This window comes from Malaya genurostris, chromosome 2 (assembly GCF_030247185.1).
Source record: "Malaya genurostris strain Urasoe2022 chromosome 2, Malgen_1.1, whole genome shotgun sequence".
Lineage (NCBI taxonomy): Eukaryota > Metazoa > Arthropoda > Insecta > Diptera > Culicidae > Malaya > Malaya genurostris.
The window spans coordinates 133,459,715-133,479,306 of record NC_080571.1 but is presented as its reverse complement, the minus strand read 5'-3'; the positions used below and the strand labels follow the sequence as shown (position 1 = coordinate 133,479,306).

Genomic DNA, 19,592 nt, shown 5'->3' with positions numbered 1-19,592 from the left:
CTCACAGTCGTTCGTGAGAAGATCCCCGTTGGTGTCCTCGCACATATCGGCCTGTGTCACATGTGCAGCGTCCTTAGCAAATTTGCTGGTTTGCATTGGCGCAGCAGTTTTTGGTTACGCGCTCTTGAAATGTGCTCGGGGTCGCTGAGGTGTTTTTGTTTACGCGACACTGAGGTGCTCTGCGTAAACAAACAAATTTCACGGACAACCGCGGTAACGTTCACGATGGTCTCGGGTTTAGGCCGAACAGCTAGTGAAATGTTAGGAACATAAAAACCACTAGTCGGGAAGAGTTAGGGGGCAGTTCAGTTAAGTCTCAGAGTGCGCGGAAGATATCCGGTAGTCTCGGGCGTCGGCCCGTAGACAAGTTAGTAGTCAGCTCAGTTCAGTTCAGTTGAGTTCAGTTCAGTTCAGTTCAGTAGAGTCCAGCTCGGTTCAGCACAGACCAGACTCAATTTCTGAAGAATTAAGTGAAAAGTTAAGTCTAGTTCGGAGTGTAATACAGTAAGCCGTAGGAGTATGCATAGTGAGCATTGTGAGGGTCAAGTATCAAGTGACCTCAAAATCAAGCAAGAAATAATGTTTTCGGAAGGCATCTAAAGAAGTGAAAATTGCTGTAATGAATAGAGATTTAACAGATTCATGTGTAGTGTTTGAGATCACCATGAAGTGTTGTGAATAGATTTTCAAACTAGTGGAGTATACACTAGATTGTACTGCGGTAGGACATACGTTCATATGTGCGTAAACTTAATGATATGCCGAACTTAGTGAGACTGCGTGAAGTGTTAGCCTTATTAACAATCGTTAGATTGTGGGAAAGAACTCCCAAAACAGCCTAATCCTGCACTATTGAGAATAAGTAGCTGTTAAGTGAAAAGCATAAAAAGATAAACTATAAACTCAGAAAAAAGGTGAATTTCGTGGTATTACTCCGTATAGAACTAAAAGAAACGTCATCTTCGTTATTCTGCCACCCGCCACCGCTCGGCCGGGAGCCTACAAGTGGTGACAGCGGAGGGATCGTTGCGAGGCAAAGGAAGACATCATCGGAACGCAAACCCAAGTGACTACCAGAATTCGGAGATGATCGGCAGAAGGGGGATGTTCATCATGTTGGTCGAGTAAGTAATCCATGCACATTCAGTGCGCTTTGTTCGACATCTACATTCAACAGTGAATTGGGGCAACCACGCCTGATCGGGCCGTTGCCGAATATAGTACTATAAATTCACAAAAGAAAAAAAAAATGAAACCTAAGTTAATGATAGCATAATTGTAAAATGTCAGGACGACGTAGATACAACTGACACACCAATTTTACACCGTGCATTGATACTAAAAGGCGAGTTATTTACATACACGGCTTGGAAATTATTTACATCACACAGTTTGTTTTTTTTTACGTTGAGGAGTAAAATTTCTGATAGCCCGTTAGAATAGATTTTCGATGGTTCTATAAAAGAACCGATTCGATGGTTTTATGTAGTGATTTTTGGTTTATATTTACAACTAATCTTCACATATGGGAAATATCGGAGCAAGTAATTTTGAAATTATCTTAAATGGATCAGCTCGGTAGAATTAATGAAATTGGCGAATATATTGTGAAAGAGTACGAAAATCTCTATAAAAATAAAACTAGACCCCGATCATTAGCTGGGATAATTGCAAAAAGAGAGACCCTTCTCGACGCATTCAGGGAATTAGAGAGACTAATTGGTGGTTACGAAGCGCGCGTCAGTGTAGATTGTTGGAATACATTAACAGATCAGTTTGAAAACGTAAAAACAAAATACGACGCGGCAATTAGAATATTAGACGAATCCACTATTATCGAGGCCGAGCAACTAAAATCGCCCATATTACAATTAAGTGTGGATTTAGACACAAACAAGCGCGCCGGTAACAGCTCAAACACCGCAAACATGAGCCAAAATAGGAACGAAAACGCCGAAAGATATCGGTTTCCGATGCAAACGGCGATACAATGTATTCCAGAGTTTCATGGTTCAGTGGATGAACTCGAACCATTTTTAATACAAATAAGCTATTTCGCAGACGAAATACCATTGGGGGAGGATCAAAAACCACTATTGAATGTGGTGTTGATGAAATTGAAAGGGAAAAGTTTACCACAATATGCAAGGATGTAGACGAATTCAACGAAAACAAATCGGGGCAACAAAAACATATTCTCACAGAAGACAACTATGACCTTAGCTTAGTGGAAAACAACAAATTTAAGACACTACAAGGGTCAGGTAGAATAGAAAAAGTTTTCGAAGTGCTAAATGCTGAAGTCTTAGAGGGTAGTTTATCAAAGCGTAATAAATATGAAATAAATAAAAAGCACGTGAATAAAAATGATAACATTAATGCATCGTATCAGAGCAATCATGAGTTATACAAAAACGACGATCGTTCAGATAGTATGCTCCCCGGTTGTGGAACTACTATTACTAATGAAGAGGAGAAGGAGTTTATTGACAGAGAGTATGACGAGGAAGACAAATGTTAAGAAATAGTCCATCTACTTTCCAAAGATTAATGAATACTGTTCTATACGAAATAAAAGACGTCAAAGCAATCGTATACTTAGATGATATAATTGTTTTTGGCACTACCTTGGAGGAACACAATAACACCTTAAGTAAGGTGCTGAAGGCTTTGCCTCAACATAATTTGAAAGTTGAGCCGGGCAAATGCCAGATATTGAAAGATGAAATAAAATACCTAGGGCATGTGATAGATCAGAATGGAGTACGTCCTATGGAGGACAATATAATGGCTATCAAAGAAATGTCAGAAAAAAAAAAACAGACAAACCAACAAATGTGACGAATCGAAGCATAAATTCACTGTTTTTTGTTCCACTCACAAAACATAACACAACGCATCGAAAATGTGTGCTTGTAAATTTGCACGTGTTGTGTAGGTAGGTCTCTAAATAAATATTACGATTTTGAAAGTTTTCTCTGCCGTGTGTTTCGAACCGCTCTTGCGTACGTGTATCCTATTTCTACGTCCAACCATCGAAATAGTCCCCGCGCCCCGCCCATAATACAAAGTACAGAGAACTTCTTCTTCTAGAGTACCGATCAGACTGTTTAGAAATTTTACTTATTAGTGGAGAAAACCAAGCCGTGTATGTACCTCAAAATTATAATTATAGCATAGTCCCAAACTAAACTTTCAAATAATCTTTGTACGTTTTATTGTTCCCAGCAAAAACTAAAAACGCATATTGTATACTAGCCTTATTAAACAAAAGGAATAATAAAATACAGAGCAAAACGAAAACACATGAAAACAAAAACACCTAAGTAATCCGTTTTAGGATACTTCAATTGAGGATGATAACAGCTGACTAGATAAAATCGGAATATTTTTTCTGTCCACAAAGTCAATAAGCCGAGCTAAAATTTACAATCCAAGATTATCATTAAGTTATGAAAACTATACAAAATTTTTTAGTACCCATATCCTCGCGCCTAAGTCCGATACCATCACAATCGACTTGATGCTAACCCTTAAGGTATCATCAAGCTCAGTAAGTAAGGGGGCATGCAGCGTCCTTAGCAAATTTGCTGGTTTGCATTGGCGCAGCAGTTTTTGGTTACGCGCTCTTGAAATGTGCTCGGGGTCGCTGAGGTGTTTTTGTTTACGCGACACTGAGGTGCTCTGCGTAAACAAACAAATTTCACGGACAACCGCGGTAACGTTCACGATGGTCTCGGGTTTAGGCCGAACAGCTAGTGAAATGTTAGGAACATAAAAACCACTAGTCGGGAAGAGTTAGGGGGCAGTTCAGTTAAGTCTCAGAGTGCGCGGAAGATATCCGGTAGTCTCGGGCGTCGGCCCGTAGACAAGTTAGTAGTCAGCTCAGTTCAGTTCAGTTGAGTTCAGTTCAGTTCAGTTCAGTAGAGTCCAGCTCGGTTCAGCACAGACCAGACTCAATTTCTGAAGAATTAAGTGAAAAGTTAAGTCTAGTTCGGAGTGTAATACAGTAAGCCGTAGGAGTATGCATAGTGAGCATTGTGAGGGTCAAGTATCAAGTGACCTCAAAATCAAGCAAGAAATAATGTTTTCGGAAGGCATCTAAAGAAGTGAAAATTGCTGTAATGAATAGAGATTTAACAGATTCATGTGTAGTGTTTGAGATCACCATGAAGTGTTGTGAATAGATTTTCAAACTAGTGGAGTATACACTAGATTGTACTGCGGTAGGACATACGTTCATATGTGCGTAAACTTAATGATATGCCGAACTTAGTGAGACTGCGTGAAGTGTTAGCCTTATTAACAATCGTTAGATTGTGGGAAAGAACTCCCAAAACAGCCTAATCCTGCACTATTGAGAATAAGTAGCTGTTAAGTGAAAAGCATAAAAAGATAAACTATAAACTCAGAAAAAAGGTGAATTTCGTGGTATTACTCCGTATAGAACTAAAAGAAACGTCATCTTCGTTATTCTGCCACCCGCCACCGCTCGGCCGGGAGCCTACACATGGCCTCTGCGCGAACGGTTCACCTTCTCGTAGAACTTCCTTGTGTCATTAGCACGGAACAGCTGTTCCATCGCTTCGCGATCTCGGTCTTCCTGTTGGCGCTTTTTTCTACGGGATACCGAGTTTAGTCTGTTCCGCGCCTGTCTGTATCACTCCTCGTTTGCTCTCGTCCGGTGTTGCAGCTTGCTCGCCCAAGCTGCATTATTCTCGGCTACTAACTGTTCACATTCGTCGTCGAACCAGTCGTTTCTTACGTTCGGTGCCGCCGTACCTAGCGTTGCTGATGCAGTGCTAATTATGGCAGAACGGATGTCTCCAGCCATCTTCAAGAGTAGCTGCACCAAGCTGCTCTTCCGTTGGTAGTGCCACTGCCAACTGCTGCGCGTAATCTTGAACTACTCCAGCATCCCGGAGCCGCGCGATGTTAAACCGCGACGTTCGGTATCGACTTTTCGTAGCCATCGTCGAAAGTTTTGAGCGCATGCATACAGCAACCAAGTAGTGGTCCGAATCTATATTCGCACTGCGGTAGGTGCGAACATTGTTGATGTCCGAGAAAAATTTTCCGTCGATCAAAACGTGGTCGATTTGGTTTTCGGTCTGTTGGTGAGGTGATCTCCAGGTAGCTTTGTGGATATCCTTGCGGGGAAAGAAGGTGCTTCTGACTACCATTCCTCGGGAGGCCGCAAAGTTGACACACCGTTGGCCGTTGTTATTCGTTGGCTCGTTCGTTGTGCCACAGCTTTGGTAGAAAGTAGCCGCTCGATGTCTGCTTTTCCACACCTTCTATCCCATCCAACAAAGCTCCTGCAGCGCTACGAAGTCGAAGCTGCGAGGATTTAGTTCGTCGTATATTATCCTGTCGCAGCCTGCGAAACCTAGCGACTTGCAGTTCCATGTTCCAAATTTCTAATCGTAGCCCTTATTTCGTAGCGTGGGTCTATGCCGATTGTTCCGGGACGTATTCTCTCCTGTATTGTTTGTAATTAATGTTTTATGGGCGGCTTATTAGGCCTACGCCAACCCCCTGTCTCGCCGGAGGATCATCGTGCTTGCTCTGTTTAACGTCCCAACTAGCACTAGGATGATCCCGTTGGTGGGGTTGCCACCTTGGATTTAGCTGGACGGGATGCAGCATTTCATACTCAGCCGCTGGATACCAGAACAGACACTGTTTGAAGCCGCTCCTAACATGGAGTACAGACGCTTCGACATCCTCTAAAGAGGACCCCCTTCCCTGTCAGCATACGACCAAGGTCCCACCGGGGTTGGTTACCCGATATTTCCTATGGTTGCTCATACCCCAGCAGGCACCGCGGGGAGGTAGGGATAGGAGTTACTGGACAAGAGGCTAAGAACCACACTGGGGCCTGAATTGCGCATTGTCCAGTCGTTTACCAACCATGCGATTAATAAGTCAGCTATGAAAACGGCCGTCGGCAGCGATCTAGTCGATAAGTCGGCAGCGATCCACCTAGCTTGGAAGGTTAAATGGATCACTCCATGGTAGATTGCGAAGAGCAAATCTAATGAATTTACGTTGAATAGCTTCGACACGATCGATGTCAGTTTGGTAATGAGGTGACCAAACAATAGCTGCATATTCGAGGATTGACCGGACCAGTGCACAATAAAGGGCTTTTAAGCAGTGTATGTTACGAAAACTTTTAGCAATTCTAAACATAAAACCTAAGAGTTTGGAAGCCTTTGAAACTACGTAATCGACGTATTCTTGAATTCAAGTTTGCTGTCTAAGATTACTCCTAAGTCTTTCACAAACGATTTACGTTTGAGAACGCTTTGCGAGAGGTTGTAGTCATACAAAATTGCTGAGCGTTTTCGGGAGAAAGATATAACGGAACATTTGGAGGCATTCAGTACCATCCTGTTGATATGACAGCATTTTGGAAAAGCATCAAGTTGAGCATGTAAAAAGCATGCGTCATCCTGACCATTTATCAGATGATATAGTTTGAAATCATCAGCGAATGATAGCTTGAAACATTTTACAGTGAAGTTGAGATGGTTGAGATAGAGTAAAAATATGAACGATCCTAAATGACTTCCTCGAGGAACTCCAGAACTAACAGCAAATGGTGTTGTGACCCTGTTTCCTATTTTCACAGACATCTCACGACCAGTTAGAAATGACTGCATCCATTCCAGTAGAGCACCATTAAAGCCAAGTCTGTCAAGTTTGGCTATTGATATTTGATGGTGTATTTTATCAAACGCTGCCGTGAAATCAGTGTAAATTGCATCGACCTGTTTGCGTAATTGTAGCGATCGGATGATAAATGAAGTGAAGGATACTCAATTCGTAGATGTTGATCGTTTAGGCACAAATCCGTGTTGCGTTTCAGATATGTAGTCGTTACAATTGTGGGTTAAAGAGTCAAGAATATTTTTTTGTCGTGAATACGACTTACTTTACTATGGGGTGCCTTTTCAAAATTTACCCTCTGAGAGAGTGATAAGTTTTTGATCGTGAATATCTATTTGTGTATCTAATGAATCAACATAATTCTTGCGACCTGCCATCGGAAATATGATCACAATTTAATGATAAAACTTTCAGATTTGTGACATAGTCTCAAATAATTCAAAATTAAACTTTTCTGAAATGTTTGGTATAAACGAGTATCAAAGAGGATAATTCATAAGGCGCGTTTGCCTTTCTCGTATTTTGAAAGCTCATAGCTCAGTGATCTGTGAAAGGATTTATATAATCTAACTACCAATAGAATCGAAATTGTTCAATTTAAACGTGTATAGCAAAAGCATTGAAGTATTTCAATAGTACACTATTGAAAAACCTGTCTTATTTGATCCATGTCAACACCAGCCAATCAGAACGCGTTCTAAGGAAGAGAACAAAATATCTGCTGCTGTACAACAAATCGTCCGGGAAAAATGTTCCGAAAAGTGGTGAATATCGCAGTGAGTTCCTCAATTTGGTCCTTGTGAATGCTAGAAACGAATCCCTACAACATATTGATAGTTTCTTTCAATAAATTATGCAAATCCGAAATGAAATAATCGACATTAAAATTCTGTATGCGGCTATTTTTATAGCCGTTAGGACCGCCCATTAGTGAAAAAGCTACAAACGAAATCACATAAAAGGAAATCTCTTAACAAAAATTCAATCAGTTTGGATTCTATCGCCACTGCGAGCAGATGTGTTTTGTGTCGTCTGCACAGCTAGTTTCGCTTTCGACAAGAGCGATTACGTCACAGCTGCCAGTCATTAGCATTGGGAAAAAAAACAACGGTGGAGAGCATTGCACAATATCAGCCGTTCTAATGGCTCTAAAAGTTTTCTAAAGAACTATTAGGATTTGTTCGCAAATCGAAAGGAAATATCCTCAGTTTAGTTTGGTTAGATTTGTGCACTTTTTGCTGTGTAAAATTCACAGTAATCGAGATCAAGTGAAGCCTTCTTTGTTTTTGCGAAAATGTTCCAGAGTTTAATGTCGTAGAGAATTACGCAATTTGACCTTTCTGAATGCTAGAAACGAGTCCCTTCAGCATATTGATAGTTTGTTTCAATAAATTATGCAAATCCGAAATGAAATAATCGACATTAAAATTCTGAATGCGGCTATTTTTATAGCCGTTAGGACCGCCCATTAGTGAAAAAGCTACAAACGAAATCAGGTAGAAACAAGCCTCTCAACAAAAAGTGAAGCCTTCTTTGTTTTCGCGAAAAATGTGCAAATGGGAATGCTTGCATAATTCATACAATTGATCAACTAATTGATATTTGGAAGTGTTAAGAACTGACATGTTGTTTTCGTATTCACGACATCCATTAATGTGTCTGACATTACTCACCCGCCTTTTTTCAAATAACTTTGAGACAGCGCAAAATAAAGCAATATGATATTCGAAATGTATTAGGTTTAAAGTACTATGTATTGTGGATGTCACGGTGAAGAAAAACTTATGTATATTGCCTATGAAATAAACGTATTTATGAAAAAAAAACAAATTTCACTCCTTTGGAAATAATTCTTCCCTTTTCTCATACACCGGAAATTATTGAAAAAACTTATCATAAAATTCCGATGACATGTAGCAAAAATTATGTTGATTCGTTAGATACAACAAAAGATATTCACGATCAAAAACTTATCACTCTCTCAGAGGGTAAATTTTGAAAAGGCACCCCATAGTAAAGTAAAACTTGTACCAATCGAAGAAATTCAAGACGCATACGAGACGACCCGACAAAGACTTAAACACAAAAAAAGGTTCAAGAAAATAAAAATTTCGAAAGTTAACAAGAGTACAATTACTATAGATGATAACCGACGAATTCACAAAGATGACCTAAAAATCAGGAAAATATAAAACATGACTTTTACTTTTACGTTTCCGATTGCTACTGCTATTATTCATCCAACCAGACCAACTACAATCAAGACACGATGTGACAGCCGACTTACGGGACGTAGGACGCCAGTCAGTCCTGATCTTCGATCAAGGCGAGGCACGGATCAAACTTGACCACACGTATTACATTCACTACTTCAATTTAACGACCATTAGAATGCAAGTAAAAAGCCTTAGGGATCAGTTTGAAAACTTTGGCCAAAACCAATTTTCTGACCTAGTAGTAGAAAAATTCAACGAAATAGAAAAAGCGGGTCTATGCTTCGACATAAATGTTGGGATAGTGTACGTACAGTTTGGAAATTTATAGCTGGCAGTCCAAATGCCAATGATATGAGAATCATCAATTCTACCATAAATAATTTAATTACGAACAATAATGAGCAGATCAGGATTAACCGTGAGATAAACCTACAATGGAAAGAAGCAATGTTTGAAACCAATTTGATCATATGAATCTTAGATCGGTTCAGCCATCTACGAGAAAAATGAGTAACACAATTTTAATTTCGTTTCAATCTTAGAACATGCTTTGAGATACTACGAAAAAATGGTCATTCACATAAATACTGGATCAAAAATTATTCAAAACAACTCTTACTATTGACTGCATAACAAATATTTTGTTGGCATAAATTACGTACAGTGTCACAACTACTTAATTTAACGACTATTCTGAAGCTTTCATCATGGTGATAAAAAAACAATGAGCTTATCAACGTTATTAAGTAACGTTATCGTTGAAAAGCTCAGCAAAGTGCTGTGTAGAGTAAGGTAGTATTGGTGTTAATCGAAGAGTTGTCTTTTCTTATCGTATTTGATGGATTTAATAGAATGTAGAATACCAGCGTAAGTGGTGTTGAGGCCTTGTACATAAGTGCGATGATTAACTGTTTTGGTAGTATTGGAAATATGACACATTTCCAACAGCGGCAAAGCTGTAGATCGCAAAGATCGATCTTTGTTTTCTCCGATGCAAAATTGTGTCCTTCGTTGATGGTGTGATGTATGAGTGCTGTTTTTCTTTTAGCCTTGATATTTCTTCATCTGCGTGTGGTGGTGGATTTTCAGTCATTTTTAAAAATTGAATAATGTTGGATCGTTGACCACTAAGTCTGGTTTTCAGTTGATTGGTTGTCATTCCAATGTATGAATTTGCACAATCATTACAGGGAATGGTATGGATGACGTTGGATTGTTTCAATGGATCAATAGGATCTTTGATCGGTCGGAGTAGAGATCGTGTTGTTTTAATCGGTCTATGGGTCAGTTTTATTGTTGGGAAGTCCGGTTTTAGCGCTTTTGTATTTTGTTTGCTAAGAATGGGTATGAATGGTATGGTATGGATTTTTCGTAGTATCTTAAAGCATATTATAAACTTGACCAGACAACGTAGCGTCAGACATATTTTGACTATAAACGATAGACTTTAGTAAATGTTTACATTGTATTATTTGTTCAACGCTCTGTGTTTTTGTGAATGTAACACAATAAATTATCCAGTTTTCCTTGAAAAAGGCCTACATCAAAGGCCGAAACGTCGGACAGTAAACAACATTCATTTGTATTATAAGACTGAGACAGCCGACTGAGACATCTCGACGAACTGATTCGAATGGTTTATGGGTGTTATGTTCTTCAAGCATTTATTCAGTTACTAACTAACTTCTTCCAGCATTTATTTCTGTAAGTAGTTTAAATCAATATAATTATGGAATTGCTTTCAACTCGAAAATGCTGCCATCATCTGGTTTACATATGTCATATTCGAACGATTATGTTGCCAATAACGAACCGTGCTAAAATCGTTCCGAGGCAAAAGTCATAAAAAAGGATGTTGTACACAGTCTTTTGGTACTTAAAAACAATTGTATGTAACAGTATAAAAAAATCGCATTTCACGTTGCTCCTAAGCATTGCTTTGTCATACAGCGCTCAAAACTCCTACTGCTGTATGATTAATTATATATCATCATTCTTTCTATCGTACCTCTTAGAAAGAAGTGACAAAAAAGCCCTGATTATAGCTATTAATAATCACAGCACTTGCTGCTTTTATTGATAATATTACTCCATTATAACGGTAGTGCCGAATAAGTTTCAAATACATCACCACTATTGATCCACTTATCAAGCACCCTACGCGCACTGAACATTTTCAGGAAGACTCTATTCATCGGCGAATTTATTCATCATGTATTCTGTAAATTCAGATATATATCATTATTTCAGATATATTCAATGTGCGAACTTTTGTCGTGAATACGACTTACTTTACTATGGGGCGCCTTTTCAAAATTAGCCATATAGAAGAATGGGCAGAACTTAATCGCGAATATCTCGACTTGTATTAATGGTAGCAACATAATTCTTTCACCATTTCATCAAAAATATGATCAGGAATTCAGGATAATATTTTGAACAGTGTGCGATAACCACAAACAACTCAAAAATTAAGTTTTTTTAAAATTTGAAAACAACGCGGAAAACTTTTTACTTTCGCTTGGGTTTTTCGCGCAAGGACGACGATTTTGAGATAGTCAGGCACATATCTTCAACTTTGAGATAGTCAGGCACAACTTCTTCAACATATCTATAAAAGGGGAACCGTGGTCGAAAATCGATCATTCGTCATCTAACACTCGATGTGGATAGACGAATAACCTACTACGACTAATTTCGATTTTGTTTTATTTTTTATTCGCAGTTGTCTACCTACCCAAGCTATGGGTAAAAACCGCCATAGATCCGAGAAGGATCCAAAGGATGCTAAGCGTCTGAAGCCAAGTGATGTACAGGTAAACGACCGTTTGCTGAGTAAAAACCAATATGCTGATCTGCCAGTTGATGTCGAAGAGGAACTGCAGAAGAAGGAAAAAATGCCGCCTTTCTACCTGAAGGGCTTCCCACCAACTTTACGCTCGGATTTCAACACACTGATTAGCAAAGGACTACAGGCAACAATCCGTTTATGTACTGAAGGCTACAAAATAACTGTTCCGGCTTTATTTATTTATTTTTTTTCGTCAAGCAAATGTAGACTACATATAAATTGTTTACAATGTTCACTTACATACTACGCATTATTTCTACGACATAGCTGAGATTTGATTTGATTTTTTGACATAGTAAGGTCAAGATGTTCGCTGTATTGATTGTAATGGCGCATTATTCGATTGACTGGACTGTATTTTGCATAATTTGTTCTAGCTTGTTTTTCTAAAAATAATTTCCTGGAACGTAGTTGACGGCTAGGTATATAAAAATTTAATTGCGATAATAATGAAGCTGATTGAATGCGTTGAGAAATAATGTCGCTGATAAAATAAAGCATTGCAAAGTCGCGGCGTTCTTTAAGTGTTTGTATATTGATGAGCATGCAGCGTGCTTCATATGATGGTAGAGGAAATGCTGTCCAGTTTAATTTACGAAGTGCATATAAAAGAAATTGTTTTTGAATAGATTCGATGCGTTCTTCGTGAATAATATTGTATGGATTCCATACTAGGCTGCAATATTCCAAAATAGGTCTGACATATGTAGTGTATAATAATTTAATTGTATATGGGTCCTGAAAGTTATGACTGAAGCGTTTAATAAAGCCCAGCATGCTATTAGCTTTATTGATTATGGTATTGTAGTGTTCAACAAAAGTGAGCTTGGAGTCTAAGATTACGCCTAAATCTCTTACAATTTTACATTTTTCTACAAGTTGATTTCCTAGATGTATGTTTGTGGATATAGTTTCATTTTTCCTACTGAAAGTTATTGAGTTACATTTTTTTACATTGAGTTGGAGTAGACTTTTGCAGCACCAAATGTGGAATAGATTGATTTCGTTCTGGAATATTACAGCGTCGTTGATATTTTTAATTTCCATGAAGAGTTTCATGTCGTCTGCATATATAAGCACTTTCAGATTTTTGAGTATGAAGGAAATGTCGTTTATATGTAAAATGAAAAGGAGAGGCCCTAAGTGAGAACCCTGAGGTACGCCAGAAGTTACATTAATTGGTTCAGACAGAATGTTTTGGAAGCGGACTACCTGTACACGATTCGTTAAGTATGATTTGAGCCATTCAAGAAGATTGTGTTCTATGCCATATTTTTGTAGTTTGTGTGTCAATACGGTCGAAGGCTTTGCTAAAGTCAGTGTAAAGAGTTTCTACGTAGTTTCCGGCGTCCATTGCATTCAGAGTGAATGTCATAAATTCTAAGAGATTTGTTGTAGTTGAGCGGCCTTTAAAAAAGCCATGTTGTTTGTTTGTTATTACATTTTTAAGTTGATGAAAAAGTTTTTCGTTTACAATTTTTTCAAATAATTTTGGAATGCATGAGATAATGGCTATTCCACGGTAGTTCCGAATGTTAGATTTTGCACCAGATTTAAATATTGGTACAAGAAAAGAAGATTTCCATGCTTTAGGAAAAGTACATTTATTAAGTGATAAGTTAAAAAGTAGTTGTAGTGGTAGTGTAAGTTCTTCAGCAAGATTTTTTAAAAATATTGGTGGTATACTGTCAGGTCCAGGCCCTTTTGAGGCGTCTAAGTTTTTCAGTGCTGTCGAAATGTCATGTTCTGATAGATAGTTTACAGAGATGGAGTTGGAAAATGCAGGTATGAAAGAGAAGTATTCACGGTAGTGCACATTATTGTCGTTGTTGTTGTTGTTGTTGTTGTTGTTGTTGTTGTTGTTGTTGTTGTTGTTGCTGCTGCTGTTGTTGTTGCTGTTGTTGTTGCTGTTGTTGTTGTTGTCGTGTTTGCTGTTGTTGGTGTAGTTGTTGTTTTTACTGCGTATACTGTAATTTGTATTATTTTGTTGTTTCCGCTTCCGATGTTTTCGTCTGAAGTTTGCCTTTTCTGCTTGTTTTTCCTGCAGCCGTCGAGTACGCTGTTTCTTGTCATACTCACTCCAGTCTCGTTTCCAGATTTTTTTACCACCAATGAAGCGCCAGCCACTGTCGCATGTTTGAATTTCCTTCTCTTTGAGTTCTTCAGCTAGAGACTTAGGTTTGGTATTTTGGTCTTTGGTTCCTATACTGGAGATTGAAGTCGATATTGCTTTGACTTCAACTCTCAATTCTTCCAGAATAGTGTTAGGTATTATTGCAGGGACTTCAGATTTGGTAGGTCGTAAGAATTTTTCTTCGAGGCGAAGAAGCCGTTCGCTCATTTCCTTGATATGCTGGTCATTTACTTTACTAAAATCGCTAACGTTTTTTATGGCACTGTGTAGCGAGGCCTCGAATGACTGCATGCGCTGACCTACTTTACCGCAAATGTTGTGGTCGTTTCTGCTGATACTGGACAATGACTGCTTCACGTCGATGAGCAAGCGCTCGACACTGTCGAATATTTCCAGGTAATGTGTTTTCATGTCTGCAGTGGTCCGGTGATACGTTTCCGTTTGATTTTTTGTATGCTTTAGAAGTTGCTCCTGTAGATGAAGTAGTTTTAGAGTTTCAGCTCCTGTCCTTATTAAATGTTGACAGTCGGCACACACTGGTACCATAAATGCCAGAATAAAGTTTTCTTGATGCCGCTGCACGCCGATGCAGGCTGAATGGTACGATTTTTCACAGAATTCGCATTTCCAAAGGAAGCGATCGTCAATATTAATACACGATTTTACACCGCACTTCATTATTCTAGATAAAATTTGTCCGAAAGGCTATATAAAAAAAAGGCCCGCGCGCGACGTAGACTACGCGTCAAAAAAATAAATAAATATAAATTACTTGCGGAGCGCTCGAAAAAGCGAACCGCGCCCGATGACTGTTCGAGGCGAAAAAAACCACTACAGAGGAGTGGAATGTTATCTGAAGCAGACAAAAGCGGAATACTTCACACACGATATTGCCGCCAACAAATCTATGAAGGTTGTACTTCGAGGACTACCCGACATGATGGAAGCCGAACTAAAGCAGGCACTGTCGGAGACTGGACTAAAGCCTATTATGGTGTTTAAAATGAAACGACATAATACGGACAAAAAGTTTAGAGATCAACTGTAACTGTACTGTAGATTCATCTGGAGAAGGGCTCCATCACTATGAGTCAACTGAAAACGATTAAATCGTTATTTCACATAATCATCGAATGGCAAAAGTATAAACCGGTACATCGGGATGTCACACAGTGCACGAACTGTTTGAACTACGGCCATGGAGCGAGGAATTGCCATATGAAAAGTCGGTGCGGGAAATGTGCCGAACCACACAATACCAACGATTGCCTACTAGATGACATCGCTGTAAAATGTGTGAACTGTGATGGCGACCATCCATCTACTAGCAAATCGTGTCCCAAACGTGCTGAGTTCACAAAAATTCGACAACAGGCGTCCCGTAAACAATCAACGCGCAAGAATGTTCCACAGAAGGATGAAATTAATTTCCCACGGCTCCCACCGAAGAGGGATATTCCGAATTTGCCGCCACTTCCTCGCAGCAACCCAAAAGATTCAACCGCTGGATCACAAAAAGAATCTTCCTCAAAAATCCCTCCTGGATGGGGCAATAATCAACCACAAGCAAACGATGACTCTGGTGATTTATTCTCTGCTGAACAACTGATCGTCATTTTTGAAACAATGACAACAAAACTACGAAACTGCAGAACGCGGTTAGATCAAATCAACGCCTTAGGCAAATTCATCATCGAATATGCAATATAATGAGTTGGTTATAGTAAATTGGAATGCTTGCTCACTCAGGAGCAAAGCTGCTGAATTGTCCGACTTTCTTCAAGAGAAGAATGCCGATATTGCTATTTTAACTGAATCTCATCTCAAACCTGAAATTTCTATTTTTATTTCCAATTACATGATTCACAGGCTCGACAGGACAACTACCAGAGGAGGGGGAGTTGCCATTGCCATTAAACGATCCATTCAGTACAGGCTTTTGTCAGCCTTTAAATTGCAACTCATAGAAGCCATCGGAATTGAGATTACAACGACGATGGGACCCATCATCGTCATTGCAGCGTACTGCCCCAAACAAACCAATCTTCGAGATGGTACGTGTGCATCATTGAAGAGAGATCTGGCTATGCTCACTCGACGACAGAACAAATTCATCATTGCTGGGGACCTCAACGCACGGCATGAGTTGTGGGGAAACAGAAGACAGAATCGAAACGGATTCGTACTTGCCGAAGATTACGAAGCTGGACAATACAACATCTTCGCTCCGGATCAACCAACGCGACTTTCCAGATCGGGAGTTCATTCCATTTTGGATATATTCATCAGCAACATCGCCATAGACAGCTCTCCGGTTGTCTTCAACGAGCTCTCTTCTGACCACTTTCCAGTAATATTGACGTTGGGATCTTCACCAGAAACAGTGCCTATTCGACCTCGGAGGAACTATTATCGCACCGACTGGGTCCAATTTCAACAAATCGCCGACCAACTTATTAATATCGATTTGCCACTTGATTCCCCGATAGAAATCGATGCAGCCCTATCTTCCTTCCAGCATTCAATCACAGTCGCTCGTGATAGGACGGTTCCAGTACAACATATGTCGAGTTCCTCTCTTCAAATCGACAGTGTCACCAAGAAACTCATCCGACTTCGAAATATCTACCGAAGGCAGTATCAACGAACTGGCATCCTAGATAGGAAGACTACTTATAACAACTTAACTAGGATAATCCAGGAAAGGATATCTGAGCTTCGAAACAGGAACTTCCAGCAAAAGCTTCGAGAAATTCTCCCACATTCAAAGCCCTTCTGGTCCTTAACGAAGGTGCTTAAGAAAAAACCGAAGCCTATTCCTCCTCTGATGTCACCCCAGGACGCAGCTGAAGGAATACCTTTAATCACACCAGTAGAGAAGGCAAATGCGCTAGGCCAGCAGTTTGAGTGTTCTCACAATTTAGGACTTAACATTGTTAGTCCATATGAAAGAGCCGTTGCTGATAGCGTAGCTGAGGTTGACCAATCAGACAGCTTGGTTCCTGAGGAAAGTAGAGTCACTGCGAATGAGTTGATGGCTTTTGTGAAAAAATCCAAAAATATGAAGGCCCCCGGTTTCGACAACACATTCAACATTGAGCTAAAACATTTGAGTATTCGCTCATTTGTCTTCTTAGCTAAAATTTTTAACAGGTGCTGGGAGCTTGGTTACTTCCCTTCCATGTGGAAGTTAGCTAAAGTTATCCCAGTTTTGAAACCGGGGAAAGATCCTTCCTTTTCCAAGAGCTATCGGCCCATCAGCTTACTCTCTGCCCTATCCAAGCTGTTTGAAAAGTCAATACAAAGGCGAATTCTTGCTTTCGCAGATGAACAGGATATATTTCTGGAAGAACAGTTTGCGTTCCGGAAAGGAAGATCCACCATCCACCAACTCACAAGGGTTAACAACGTCATCCAGCAAAACAAATCAGCGTCCAAAACGACTGCCATGGCAATATTGGATATTGAAAAGGCATTCGATAATGTGTGGCACGATGGACTGGTGTTCAAACTGCATAGGTATAATTTTCCCATGTATCTTATTAAAATTATCAAAAATTATCTTGCAGATAGAGCATTCCAGGTTTCTCTGAATAATGCACTTTCAGAAAGATTTACTATTCCTGCTGGTGTACCCCAGGGAAGTATCCTAGGTCCCATTCTATACAACATTTTCACATCAGACATCCCACCTCTTCCAGGTGGTAGTGTTCTGTCACAATTTGCTGATGATACTGCCATTCTTCACAAAGGTCGTGTCATTAATGCTCTGAAAAATAAGCTACAGACAGGTCTGGACGCTTTAACGGAATATTTTACAAGCTGGAAAATTGTGATCAATGCAGCAAAAACTCAGGTCATCTTGTTTCCACATTCAAGATCTCCAAAGCTTGTTCCATCAGACGAATGCAGAATACGATTCGGTGATGAGGTCATTCAATGGTCCGATAAAGTTATCTATCTAGGACTCACCTTTGACAGACATCTGATATTCAGATCACATGTTGACAAAATCGTTCAGAAATGCAGCATACTCATTAGGTCTCTGTATCCGCTGATTTGTAGAACATCTAAACTATGCCTGAAGAATCAGATGGCTGTCTATAAACAAATCATCTACCCCGCAATTGAATACGCAGTCCCTGTTTGGCGGGGTTGTGCACGAACACACAAACTTAGGCTTCAGCGCATTCAAAGTAAGATCTTAAAGATGATTCTAAATCTACCCCCTTGAACAAGGACTAGTGAAGTACATGAGATTGCCTCACTGGATATACTAGAACAAAAATTCGAACAATACTGCACGAAATTTGAAGAGAGATGCTCAATCTCTGAAATACAAATAATTCAAAATTTGTACGTATTAGGTTAGGGATAGTTATAAGTAGGTAGACATTTTATAAATAATTAAAATAAATATTTTGATTAAACATTAGTATGTAAAACAAGAGTAACTAAAACACCTAATATTAATAACGAATCGTATGAACAACAAAGATGAAAGGCCAAAGGGTCAAAACACTTGTACTGTAAAATGTTGATGTAATACACAAAAATAAGATTAATAAACAGATATTTATGCAAAAAAAAAGGTCGCATCTCTCATTCGCTTGCTGGCCATCGAGGCGAGAGGACCAGCCAGCAGCAGCAGCGGGAGTTAAACTTTCAACCAGCAGCGAGAGAGAATGCACCTTCTGCGTGGTTAATAAAAACCTCAAACGCTCAGGTCGCATCTCTCATTCGCTTGCTGGCCATCGAGGCGAGAGGACCAGCCAGCAGCAGCAGCGGGAGTTAAACTTTCAACCAGCAGCGAGAGAGAATGCACCTTCTGCGTGGTTAATAAAATCCTCAAACGCTCAGGTCGCATCTCTCATTCGCTTGCTGGCCATCGAGGCGCGAGGACCAGCCAGCAGCAGCAGCGGGAGTTAAACTTTCAACCAGACTTCTATTCGGTTCCTCTTAAAACCATAATAATACTCCTAAAGAATTATGCGGAATTTACTTTACTGTACCTCTATACAACCCATTTTTTATTCATGGCGAAAAATCGTCTTCAAATTTCAGAGCTTAGTTCCGGAATATGAGTTTAGAATTCAGAGTCTGCGTGCTGAACTGGATTCTGGAAAATGATTGTAGTTCTAGAACTAAAATCCAACTGAGTTCTGAGTCTGTTCTATGTTCTAAATTTAATTCTTGAACTCAGATCCAGTTATTAATTTCAGAATTCTTCAAATCGGTTCTTTTTAGAACCATAATAATACTCCCAAAGAATTAAGCGAAATTTTACTTTTCTGTACTCTATACAGTCCATTTTTAGAACCATAATAATACTCCTAAAGAATTATGCGGAAATTTACTTTACTGTACTCTATAAAACCCATTCTGGTAGTCATGGCGAAAAATCGTCTTCATGTTTTAGAGCTTAGTTCTGGAATATGGGTTTAGAATTCAGAGTCTGCGTGCTGAACTAACTCAAATCGTCACCATTTTTTTATTATAAAGAACTATACTGCTTATTTCATAGTATTTAAGTGCGTTTCAGAATGTTTAATGTAACTAATCTGTAATTTAGTCTAGGCGCATCGTTTAAATTTCTAGTAATGAAAGAGGGGAAAGTTGCACAATTCAAACAATCGATGAACTACCAATTCGAATTCGGAAGCATAAATAAAGCGTGTCATATTCGTATTCACGACATCCAGTTATGTCTCTGACA

General features: G+C 39.4%; 1 protein-coding gene across 9 annotated transcripts in view; it reads left to right on the top strand.

Moving 5' to 3' along the window:
- The window catches only part of LOC131432440 (apoptosis-inducing factor 3), a 138,139-nt gene that overhangs the window by 95,051 nt on the left and 23,496 nt on the right, over window positions 1–19,592 (top strand). The window lies entirely within an intron of this gene.